Genomic DNA, 12,987 nt, shown 5'->3' with positions numbered 1-12,987 from the left:
ACCCTACCTACCTCTTCCCCCTCTCCCTCCAACCCTTCCTACCTCTTTCCCTCTCTCTCCAACCCTTCCTACCTCTTCCCCTTACCCTCCAACCCTTCCTACCTCTTACCCTTACCCTCCAACCCTTCCTACCTCTTCCCCTTACCCTCCAACCCTTCCTACCTCTTCCCCTTACCCTCCAACCCTTCCTACCTCTTCCTCTTAGCCTCCAACCCATCCTACCTCTTCCTCTTCCCCTTACCATCCAACCCTTCCCCTTTTCCCCTTGCCCTCCAACCCTTCCTACCTCTTCCCCTTACCCTCCAACCCTTCCTACCTCTTCCCCTAACCCTCCAACCCTTCCTACCTCTTCCCCTTACACTCCAACCCTTCCTACCTCTTCCCCTTCCCCGACAAACCCTTCCTACCTCTTCCCCTTACCCCTCAACCCTTCCTACCTCTTCCCCTTACCCTCCAACCCTTCCTACCTCTTCCCCTTACCCTCCAACCCTTCCTACCTCTTCCCCTTCCCCTCCAACCCTTCCTACCTCTTCCCCTCTCTCTCCAACCCGACCTACCTCTTTCCCTCTCCCTCCAACCCTTCCTACCTCTTTCCCTCTCTCTCCAACCCTTCCTACCTCTTCCCCTTACCCTCCAACCCTTCCAACCTCTTACCCTTACCCTCCAACCCTTCCTACCTCTTCCCCTTACCCTCCAACCCTTCCTACCTCTTCCCCTTACCCTCCAACCCTTCCTACCTCTTCCTCTTCTCCTCCAACCCATCCTACCTCTTCCTCTTCCCCTTACCCTCCAACCCTTCCCCTTTTCCCCTTGCCCTCCAACCCTTCCTACCTCTTCCCCTTACCCTCCAACCCTTCCTACCTCGACCCTTTACCCTCCAACCCTTCCTACCTCTTCCCCTTCCCCGACAAACCCTTCCTACCTCTTCCCCTTCCCCCTCAACCCTTCCTACCTCTTCCCCTTACCCTCCAACCCTTCCTACCTCTTCCTCTTCTCCTCCAACCCATCCTACCTCTTCCTCTTCCCCTTACCCTCCAACCCTTCCCCTTTTCCCCTTGCCCTCCAACCCTTCCTACCTCTTCCCCTTACCCTCCAACCCTTCCTACCTCGACCCTTTACCCTCCAACCCTTCCTACCTCGACCCTTTACCCTCCAACCCTTCCTACCTCTTCCCCTTCCCTGACAAACCCTTCCTACCTCTTCCCCTTACCCTCCAACCCTTCCTACCTCTTCCCCTTACCCTCCAACCCTTCCTACCTCGTCCCCTTACCCTCCAACCCTTCCTACCTCTTCCCCTTACCCTCCAACCCTTCCAACCTCTTCCCCTTACCCTCCAACCCTTCCTACCTCTTCCCCTTCCCCGACAAACCCTTCCTACCTCTTCCCCTTACCCCTCAACCCTTCCTACCTCTTCCCCTTACCCTCCAACCCTTCCTATCTCTTCCCCTTACCCTCCAACCCTTCCTACCTCTTCCCCTTCCCCTCCAACCCTTCCTACCTCTTCCCCTCTCTCTCCAACCCTACCTACCTCTTCCCCTCTCCCTCCAACCCTTCCTACCACTTTCCCTCTCTCTCCAACCCTTCCTACCTCTTCCCCTTACCCTCCAACCCTTCCTACCTCTTACCCTTACCCTCCAACCCTTCCTACCTCTTCCCCTTACCCTCCAACCCTTCCTACCTCTTCCCCTTACCCTCCAACCCTTCCTACCTCTTCCTCTTAGCCTCCAACCCATCCTACCTCTTCCTCTTCCCCTTACCATCCAACCCTTCCCCTTTTCCCCTTGCCCTCCAACCCTTCCTACCTCTTCCCCTTACCCTCCAACCCTTCCTACCTCTTCCCCTTACCCTCCAACCCTTCCTACCTCTTCCCCTTACCCTCCAACCCTTCCTACCTCTTCCCCTTCCCCGACAAACCCTTCCTACCTCTTCCCCTTACCCCTCAACCCTTCCTACCTCTTCCCCTTACCCTCCAACCCTTCCTACCTCTTCCCCTTACCCTCCAACCCTTCCTACCTCTTCCCCTTCCCCCAACCCTTCCTACCTCTTCCCTCTCTCTCCAACCCGACCTACCTCTTTCCCTCTCCCTCCAACCCTTCCTACCTCTTTCCCTCTCTCTCCAACCCTTCCTACCTCTTCCCCTTACCCTCCAACCCTTCCAACCTCTTACCCTTACCCTCCAACCCTTCCTACCTCTTCCCCTTACCCTCCAACCCTTCCTACCTCTTCCCCTTACCCTCCAACCCTTCCTACCTCTTCCTCTTCTCCTCCAACCCATCCTACCTCTTCCTCTTCCCCTTACCCTCCAACCCTTCCCCTTTTCCCCTTGCCCTCCAACCCTTCCTACCTCTTCCCCTTACCCTCCAACCCTTCCTACCTCGACCCTTTACCCTCCAACCCTTCCTACCTCTTCCCCTTCCCCGACAAACCCTTCCTACCTCTTCCCCTTCCCCCTCAACCCTTCCTACCTCTTCCCCTTACCCTCCAACCCTTCCTACCTCTTCCTCTTCTCCTCCAACCCATCCTACCTCTTCCTCTTCCCCTTACCCTCCAACCCTTCCCCTTTTCCCCTTGCCCTCCAACCCTTCCTACCTCTTCCCCTTACCCTCCAACCCTTCCTACCTCGACCCTTTACCCTCCAACCCTTCCTACCTCGACCCTTTACCCTCCAACCCTTCCTACCTCTTCCCCTTCACTGACAAACCCTTCCTACCTCTTCCCCTTACCCTCCAACCCTTCCTACCTCTTCCCCTTACCCTCCAACCCTTCCTACCTCGTCCCCTTACCCTCCAACCCTTCCTACCTCTTCCCCTTACCCTCCAACCCATCCTACCTCTTCCCCTTCCCCGACAAACCCTTCCTACCTCTTCCCCTTCCCCCTCAACCCTTCCTACTTCTTCCCCTTACCCTCCAACCCTTCCTACCTCTTCCCCTTACCCTCCAACCCTTCCTACCTCTTCCCCTTACCCTCCAACCCTTCCTACCTCTTCCCCTTACCCTCCAACCCTTCCTACCTCTTCCCCTTACCCTCCAACCCTTCCTACCTCTTCCCCTTACCCTCCAACCCTTCCTACCTCTTCCCCTTCCCCGACAAACCCTTCCTACCTCTTCCCCTTACCCCTCAACCCTTCCTACCTCTTCCCCTTACCCTCCAACCCTTCCTACCTCTTCCCCTTACCCTCCAACCCTTCCTACCTCTTCCCCTTCCCCCTCCAACCCTTCCTACCTCTTCCCCTCTCTCTCCAACCCTTTCTACCTCTTCCCCTCTCCCTCTAACCCTTCCTACCTCTTTCCCTCTCTCTCCAACCCTTCCTACCTCTTCCCCTTACCCTCCAACCCTTCCAACCTCTTACCCTTACCCTCCAACCCTTCCTACCTCTTCCCCTTACCCTCCAACCCTTCCTACCTCTTCCCCTTACCCTCCAACCCTTCCTACCTCTTCCTCTTCTCCTCCAACCCATCCTACCTCTTCCTCTTCCCCTTACCCTCCAACCCTTCCCCTTTTCCCCTTGCCCTCCAACCCTTCCTACCTCTTCCCCTTACCCTCCAACCCTTCCTACCTCGACCCTTTACCCTCCAACCCTTCCAACCTCTTACCCTTACCCTCCAACCCTTCCTACCTCTTCCCCTTACCCTCCAACCCTTCCTACCTCTTCCCCTTACCCTCCAACCCTTCCTACCTCTTCCTCTTCTCCTCCAACCCATCCTACCTCTTCCTCTTCCCCTTACCCTCCAACCCTTCCCCTTTTCCCCTTGCCCTCCAACCCTTCCTACCTCTTCCCCTTACCCTCCAACCCTTCCTACCTCGACCCTTTACCCTCCAACCCTTCCTACCTCGACCCTTTACCCTCCAACCCTTCCTACCTCTTCCCCTTCCCTGACAAACCCTTCCTACCTCTTCCCCTTACCCTCCAACCCTTCCTACCTCTTCCCCTTACCCTCCAACCCTTCCTACCTCGTCCCCTTACCCTCCAACCCTTCCTACCTCTTCCCCTTACCCTCCAACCCATCCTACCTCTTCCCCTTCCCCGACAAACCCTTCCTACCTCTTCCCCTTCCCCCTCAACCCTTCCTACCTCTTCCCCTTACCCTCCAACCCTTCCTACCTCTTCCCCTTACCCTCCAACCCTTCCTACCTCTTCCCCTTACCCTCCAACCCTTCCTACCTCTTCCCCTTACCCTCCAACCCTTCCTACCTCTTCCCCTTACCCTCCAACCCTTCCAACCTCTTCCCCTTACCCTCCAACCCTTCCTACCTCTTCCCCTTCCCCGACAAACCCTTCCTACCTCTTCCCCTTACCCCTCAACCCTTCCTACCTCTTCCCCTTACCCTCCAACCCTTCCTACCTCTTCCCCTTACCCTCCAACCCTTCCTACCTCTTCCCTTCCCCTCCAACCCTTCCTACCTCTTCCCCTCTCTCTCCAACCCTTTCTACCTCTTCCCCTTACCCTCCAACCCTTCCTACCTCTTCCCCTCTCTCTCCAACCCTTTCTACCTCTTCCCTCTCCCTCCAACCCTTCCTACCTCTTTCCCTCTCTCTCCAACCCTTCCTACCTCTTCCCCTTACCCTCCAACCCTTCCAACCTCTTACCCTTACCCTCCAACCCTTCCTACCTCTTCCCCTTACCCTCCAACCCTTCCTACCTCTTCCTCTTCTCCTCCAACCCATCCTACCTCTTCCTCTTCCCCTTACCCTCCAACCCTTCCCCTTTTCCCCTTGCCCTCCAACCCTTCCTACCTCTTCCCCTTACCCTCCAACCCTTCCTACCTCGACCCTTTACCCTCCAACCCTTCCAACCTCTTACCCTTACCCTCCAACCCTTCCTACCTCTTCCCCTTACCCTCCAACCCTTCCTACCTCTTCCCCTTACCCTCCAACCCTTCCTACCTCTTCCTCTTCTCCTCCAACCCATCCTACCTCTTCCTCTTCCCCTTACCCTCCAACCCTTCCCCTTTTCCCCTTGCCCTCCAACCCTTCCTACCTCTTCCCCTTACCCTCCAACCCTTCCTACCTCGACCCTTTACCCTCCAACCCTTCCTACCTCTTCCCCTTCCCCGACAAACCCTTCCTACCTCTTCCCCTTCCCCCTCAACCCTTCCTACCTCTTCCCCTTACCCTCCAACCCTTCCTACCTCTTCCTCTTCTCCTCCAACCCATCCTACCTCTTCCTCTTCCCCTTACCCTCCAACCCTTCCCCTTTTCCCCTTGCCCTCCAACCCTTCCTACCTCTTCCCCTTACCCTCCAACCCTTCCTACCTCGACCCTTTACCCTCCAACCCTTCCTACCTCGACCCTTTAGCCTCCAACCCTTCCTACCTCTTCCCCTTCCCTGACAAACCCTTCCTACCTCTTCCCCTTACCCTCCAACCCTTCCTACCTCTTCCCCTTACCCACCAACTCTTCCTACCTCTTACCCTTACCCTCCAACCCTTCCTACCTCTTCCCCTTACCCTCCAACCCTTCCTACCTCTTCCCCTTACCCTCCAACCCTTCCTACCTCTTCCTCTTCTCCTCCAACCCATCCTACCTCTTCCTCTTCCCCTTACCCTCCAACCCTTCCCCTTTTCCCCTTGCCCTCCAACCCTTCCTACCTCTTCCCCTTACCCTCCAACCCTTCCTACCTCTTCCCCTTCCCCGACAAACCCTTCCTACCTCTCCCCTTCCCCCTCAACCCTTCCTACCTCTTCCCCTTACCCTCCAACCCTTCCTACCTCTTCCTCTTCTCCTCCAACCCATCCTACCTCTTCCTCTTCCCCTTACCCTCCAACCCTTCCCCCTTTTCCCCTTGCCCTCCAACCCTTCCTTCCTATTCCCCTTATCCTCCAACCCTTCCTACATCGACCCTTTACCCTCCAACCCTTACTACCTCGACCCTTTAGCCTCCAACCGTTCCTACCTCTTCCCCTTCCCTGACAAACCCTTCCTACCTCTTCCCCTTACCCTCCAACCCTTCCTACCTCTTCCCCTTACCCTCCAACCCTTCCTACCTCGTCCCCTTACCCTCCAACCCTTCCTACCTCGTCCCCTTACCCTCCAACCCTTCCTACCTCTTCCCCTTCCCCGACAAACCCTTCCAACCTCTTCCCCTTCCCCCTCAACCCTTTCTACCTCTTCCCCTTACCCTCCAACCCTTCCTACCTCTTCCCCTTACCCTCCAACCCTTCCTACCTCTTCCCCTTACCCTCCAACCCTTCCTACCTCTTCCCCTTACCCTCCAACCCTTCCTACCTCTTCCCCTTACCCTCCAACCCTTCCAACCTCTTCCCCTTACCCTCCAACCCTTCCTACCTCTTCCCCTTCCCCGACAAACCCTTCCTACCTCTTCCCCTTACCCTCCAACCCTTCCTACCTCTTCCCCTTCCCTCCAACCCTTCCTACCTCTTCCCTCTCTCTCCAACCCTTCCTACCTCTTTCCCTCTCTCTCCAACCCTTCCTACCTCTTCCCCTTACCCTCCAACCCTTCCAACCTCTTACCCTTACCCTCCAACCCTTCCTACCTCTTCCCCTTACCCTCCAACCCTTCCTACCTCTTCCCCTTACCCTCCAACCCTTCCTACCTCTTCCTCTTCTCCTCCAACCCATCCTACCTCTTCCTCTTCCCCTTACCCTCCAACCCTTCCCCTTTTCCCCTTGCCCTCCAACCCTTCCTACCTCTTCCCCTTACCCTCCAACCCTTCCTACCTCGACCCTTTACCCTCCAACCCTTCCAACCTCTTACCCTTACCCTCCAACCCTTCCTACCTCTTCCCCTTACCCTCCAACCCTTCCTACCTCTTCCCCTTACCCTCCAACCCTTCCTACCTCTTCCTCTTCTCCTCCAACCCATCCTACCTCTTCCTCTTCCCCTTACCCTCCAACCCTTCCCCTTTTCCCCTTGCCCTCCAACCCTTCCGACCTCTTCCCCTTACCCTCCAACCCTTCCTACCTCGACCCTTTACCCTCCAACCCTTCCTACCTCTTCCCCTTCCCCGACAAACCCTTCCTACCTCTTCCCCTTCCCCCTCAACCCTTCCTACCTCTTCCCCTTACCCTCCAACCCTTCCTACCTCTTCCTCTTCTCCTCCTACCCATCCTACCTCTTCCTCTTCCCCTTACCCTCCAACCCTTCCCCTTTTCCCCTTGCCCTCCAACCCTTCCTACCTCTTCCCCTTACCCTCCAACCCTTCCTACCTCGACCCTTTACCCTCCAACCCTTCCTACCTCGACCCTTTACCCTCCAACCCTTCCTACCTCTTCCCCTTCCCTGACAAACCCTTCCTACCTCTTCCCCTTACCCTCCAACCCTTCCTACCTCTTCCCCTTACCCTCCAACCCTTCCTACCTCGACCCTTTACCCTCCAACCCTTCCAACCTCTTACCCTTACCCTCCAACCCTTCCTACCTCTTCCCCTTACCCTCCAACCCTTCCTACCTCTTCCCCTTACCCTCCAACCCTTCCTACCTCTTCCTCTTCTCCTCCAACCCATCCTACCTCTTCCTCTTCCCCTTACCCTCCAACCCTTCCCCTTTTCCCCTTGCCCTCCAACCCTTCCTACCTCTTCCCCTTACCCTCCAACCCTTCCTACCTCGACCCTTTACCCTCCAACCCTTCCTACCTCTTCCCCTTCCCCGACAAACCCTTCCTACCTCTTCCCTTCCCCCTCAACCCTTCCTACCTCTTCCCCTTACCCTCCAACCCTTCCTACCTCTTCCTCTTCTCCTCCAACCCATCCTACCTCTTCCTCTTCCCCTTACCCTCCAACCCTTCCCCTTTTCCCCTTGCCCTCCAACCCTTCCTACCTCTTCCCCTTACCCTCCAACCCTTCCTACCTCGACCCTTTACCCTCCAACCCTTCCTACCTCGACCCTTTAGCCTCCAACCCTTCCTACCTCTTCCCCTTCCCTGACAAACCCTTCCTACCTCTTCCCCTTACCCTCCAACCCTTCCTACCTCTTCCCCTTACCCTCCAACTCTTCCTACCTCTTACCCTTACCCTCCAACCCTTCCTACCTCTTCCCCTTACCCTCCAACCCTTCCTACCTCTTCCCCTTACCCTCCAACCCTTCCTACCTCTTCCTCTTCTCCTCCAACCCATCCTACCTCTTCCTCTTCCCCTTACCCTCCAACCCTTCCCCTTTTCCCCTTGCCCTCCAACCCTTCCTACCTCTTCCCCTTACCCTCCAACCCTTCCTACCTCTTCCCCTTCCCCGACAAACCCTTCCTACCTCTTCCCCTTCCCCTCAACCCTTCCTACCTCTTCCCCTTACCCTCCAACCCTTCCTACCTCTTCCTCTTCTCCTCCAACCCATCCTACCTCTTCCTCTTCCCCTTACCCTCCAACCCTTCCCCTTTTCCCCTTGCCCTCCAACCCTTCCTACCTCTTCCCCTTACCCTCCAACCCTTCCTACCTCGACCCTTTACCCTCCAACCCTTCCTACCTCGACCCTTTAGCCTCCAACCGTTCCTACCTCTTCCCCTTCCCTGACAAACCCTTCCTACCTCTTCCCCTTACCCTCCAACCCTTCCTACCTCTTCCCCTTACCCTCCAACCCTTCCTACCTCGTCCCCTTACCCTCCAACCCTTCCTACCTCGTCCCCTTACCCTACAACCCTTCCTACCTCTTCCCCTTCCCCGACAAACCCTTCCAACCTCTTCCCCTTCCCCCTCAACCCTTTCTACCTCTTCCCCTTACCCTCCAACCCTTCCTACCTCTTCCCCTTACCCTCCAACCCTTCCTACCTCTTCCCCTTACCCTCCAACCCTTCCTACCTCTTCCCCTTACCCTCCAACCCTTCCTACCTCTTCCCCTTACCCTCCAACCCTTCCAACCTCTTCCCCTTACCCTCCAACCCTTCCTACCTCTTCCCCTTCCCCGACAAACCCTTCCTACCTCTTCCCCTTACCCTCCAACCCTTCCTACCTCTTCCCCTTCCCCTCCAACCCTTCCTACCTCTTCCCCTCTCTCTCCAACCCTTTCTACCTCTTCCCCTCTCCCTCCAACCCTTCCTACCTCTTTCCCTCTCTCTCCAACCCTTCCTACCTCTTCCCCTTACCCTCCAACCCTTCCAACCTCTTACCCTTACCCTCCAACCCTTCCTACCTCTTCCCCTTACCCTCCAACCCTTCCTACCTCTTCCCCTTACCCTCCAACCCTTCCTACCTCTTCCTCTTCTCCTCCAACCCATCCTACCTCTTCCTCTTCCCCTTACCCTCCAACCCTTCCCCTTTTCCCCTTGCCCTCCAACCCTTCCTACCTCTTCCCTTACCCTCCAACCCTTCCTACCTCGACCCTTTACCCTCCAACCCTTCCAACCTCTTACCCTTACCCTCCAACCCTTCCTACCTCTTCCCCTTACCCTCCAACCCTTCCTACCTCTTCCCCTTACCCTCCAACCCTTCCTACCTCTTCCTCTTCTCCTCCAACCCATCCTACCTCTTCCTCTTCCCCTTACCCTCCAACCCTTCCCCTTTTCCCCTTGCCCTCCAACCCTTCCGACCTCTTCCCCTTACCCTCCAACCCTTCCTACCTCGACCCTTTACCCTCCAACCCTTCCTACCTCTTCCCCTTCCCGACAAACCCTTCCTACCTCTTCCCCTTCCCCCTCAACCCTTCCTACCTCTTCCCCTTACCCTCCAACCCTTCCTACCTCTTCCTCTTCTCCTCCTACCCATCCTACCTCTTCCTCTTCCCCTTACCCTCCAACCCTTCCCCTTTTCCCCTTGCCCTCCAACCCTTCCTACCTCTTCCCCTTACCCTCCAACCCTTCCTACCTCGACCCTTTACCCTCCAACCCTTCCTACCTCGACCCTTTACCCTCCAACCCTTCCTACCTCTTCCCCTTCCCTGACAAACCCTTCCTACCTCTTCCCCTTACCCTCCAACCCTTCCTACCTCTTCCCCTTACCCTCCAACCCTTCCTACCTCGTCCCCTTACCCTCCAACCCTTCCTACCTCTTCCCCTTACCCTCCAACCCATCCTACCTCTTCCCCTTCCCCGACAAACCCTTCCTACCTCTTCCCCTTCCCCCTCAACCCTTCCTACCTCTTCCCCTTACCCTCCAACCCTTCCTACCTCTTCCCCTTACCCTCCAACCCTTCCTACCTCTTCCCCTTACCCTCCAACCCTTCCTACCTCTTCCCCTTACCCTCCAACCCTTCCTACCTCTTCCCCTTACCCTCCAACCCTTCCAACCTCTTCCCCTTACCCTCCAACCCTTCCTACCTCTTCCCCTTCCCCGACAAACCCTTCCTACCTCTTCCCCTTACCCCTCAACCCTTCCTACCTCTTCCCCTTACCCTCCAACCCTTCCTACCTCTTCCCCTCTCTCTCCAACCCTTTCTACCTCTTCCCCTCTCCCTCCAACCCTTCCTACCTCTTCCCCTTACCCTCCAACCCTTCCTACCTCTTCCTCTTCTCCTCCAACCCATCCTACCTCTTCCTCTTCCCCTTACCCTCCAACCCTTCCCCTTTTCCCCTTGCCCTCCAACCCTTCCTACCTCTTCCCCTTACCCTCCAACCCTTCCTACCTCGACCCTTTACCCTCCAACCCTTCCAACCTCTTACCCTTACCCTCCAACCCCTTCCTACCTCTTCCCCTTACCCTCCAACCCTTCCTACCTCTTCCCCTTACCCTCCAACCCTTCCTACCTCTTCCTCTTCTCCTCCAACCCATCCTACCTCTTCCTCTTCCCCTTACCCTCCAACCCTTCCCCTTTTCCCCTTGCCCTCCAACCCTTCCGACCTCTTCCCCTTACCCTCCAACCCTTCCTACCTCGACCCTTTACCCTCCAACCCTTCCTACCTCTTCCCCTTCCCCGACAAACCCTTCCTACCTCTTCCCCTTCCCCCTCAACCCTTCCTACCTCTTCCCCTTACCCTCCAACCCTTCCTACCTCTTCCTCTTCTCCTCCTACCCATCCTACCTCTTCCTCTTCCCCTTACCCTCCAACCCTTCCCCTTTTCCCCTTGCCCTCCAACCCTTCCTACCTCTTCCCCTTACCCTCCAACCCTTCCTACCTCGACCCTTTACCCTCCAACCCTTCCTACCTCGACCCTTTACCCTCCAACCCTTCCTACCTCTTCCCCTTCCCTGACAAACCCTTCCTACCTCTTCCCCTTACCCTCCAACCCTTCCTACCTCTTCCCCTTACCCTCCAACCCTTCCTACCTCGTCCCCTTACCCTCCAACCCTTCCTACCTCTTCCCCTTACCCTCCAACCCATCCTACCTCTTCCCCTTCCCCGACAAACCCTTCCTACCTCTTCCCCTTCCCCCCCAACCCTTCCTACCTCTTCCCCTTACCCTCCAACCCTTCCTACCTCTTCCCCTTACCCTCCAACCCTTCCTACCTCTTCCCCCTTACCCTCCAACCCTTCCTACCTCTTCCCCTTACCCTCCAACCCTTCCTACCTCTTCCCCTTACCCTCCAACCCTTCCAACCTCTTCCCCTTACCCTCCAACCCTTCCTACCTCTTCCCCTTACCCCTCAACCCTTCCTACCTCTTCCCCTTACCCTCCAACCCTTCCTACCTCTTCCCCTTACCCTCCAACCCTTCCTACCTCTTCCCCTTCCTCAACCCTTCCTACCTCTTCCCCTCTCTCTCCAACCCTTTCTACCTCTTCCCCTCTCCCTCCAACCCTTCCTACCTCTTTCCCTCTCTCTCCAACCCTTCCTACCTCTTCCCCTTACCCTCCAACCCTTCCAACCTCTTACCCTTACCCTCCAACCCTTCCTACCTCTTCCCCTTACCCTCCAACCCTTCCTACCTCTTCCCCTTACCCTCCAACCCTTCCTACCTCTTCCTCTTCTCCTCCAACCCATCCTACCTCTTCCTCTTCCCCTTACCCTCCAACCCTTCCCCTTTTCCCCTTGCCCTCCAACCCTTCCTACCTCTTCCCCTTACCCTCCAACCCTTCCTACCTCGACCCTTTACCCTCCAACCCTTCCAACCTCTTACCCTTACCCTCCAACCCTTCCTACCTCTTCCCCTTACCCTCCAACCCTTCCTACCTCTTCCCCTTACCCTCCAACCCTTCCTACCTCTTCCTCTTCTCCTCCAACCCATCCTACCTCTTCCTCTTCCCCTTACCCTCCAACCCTTCCCCTTTTCCCCTTGCCCTCCAACCCTTCCTACCTCTTCCCCTTACCCTCCAACCCTTCCTACCTCGACCCTTTACCCTCCAACCCTTCCTACCTCTTCCCCTTCCCCGACAAACCCTTCCTACCTCTTCCCCTTCCCCTCAACCCTTCCTACCTCTTCCCCTTACCCTCCAACCCTTCCTACCTCTTCCTCTTCTCCTCCAACCCATCCTACCTCTTCCTCTTCCCCTTACCCTCCAACCCTTCCCCTTTTCCCCTTGCCCTCCAACCCTTCCTACCTCTTCCCCTTACCCTCCAACCCTTCCTACCTCGACCCTTTACCCTCCAACCCTTCCTACCTCGACCCTTTAGCCTCCAACCCTTCCTACCTCTTCCCCTTCCCTGACAAACCCTTCCTACCTCTTCCCCTTACCCTCCAACCCTTCCTACCTCTTCCCCTTACCCTCCAACCCTTCCTACCTCGTCCCCTTACCCTCCAACCCTTCCTACCTCGTCCCCTTACCCTCCAACCCTTCCTACCTCTTCCCCTTCCCCGACAAACCCTTCCTACCTCTTCCCCCTTCCCCCTCAACCCTTTCTACCTCTTCCCCTTACCCTCCAACCCTTCCTACCTCTTCCCCTTACCCTCCAACCCTTCCTACCTCTTCCCCTTACCCTCCAACCCTTCCTACCTCTTCCCCTTACCCTCCAACCCTTCCTACCTCTTCCCCTTACCCTCCAACCCTTCCAACCTCTTCCCCTTACCCTCCAACCCTTCCTACCTCTTCCCCTTCCCCGACAAACCCTTCCTACCTCTTCCCCTTACCCTCAACCCTTCCTACCTCTTCCCCTTACCCTCCAACCCTTCCTACCTCTTCCCCTTACCCTCCAACCCTTCCTACCTCTTCCCCTTCCCCTCCAACCCT

This window comes from Oncorhynchus masou, unplaced genomic scaffold, assembly GCF_036934945.1.
Source record: "Oncorhynchus masou masou isolate Uvic2021 unplaced genomic scaffold, UVic_Omas_1.1 unplaced_scaffold_2221, whole genome shotgun sequence".
In the NCBI taxonomy this organism is placed as follows: Eukaryota; Metazoa; Chordata; class Actinopteri; order Salmoniformes; family Salmonidae; genus Oncorhynchus; species Oncorhynchus masou.
The sequence above is the reverse complement of the archived record's forward strand: the minus strand, read 5'-3'. Positions refer to the sequence as shown.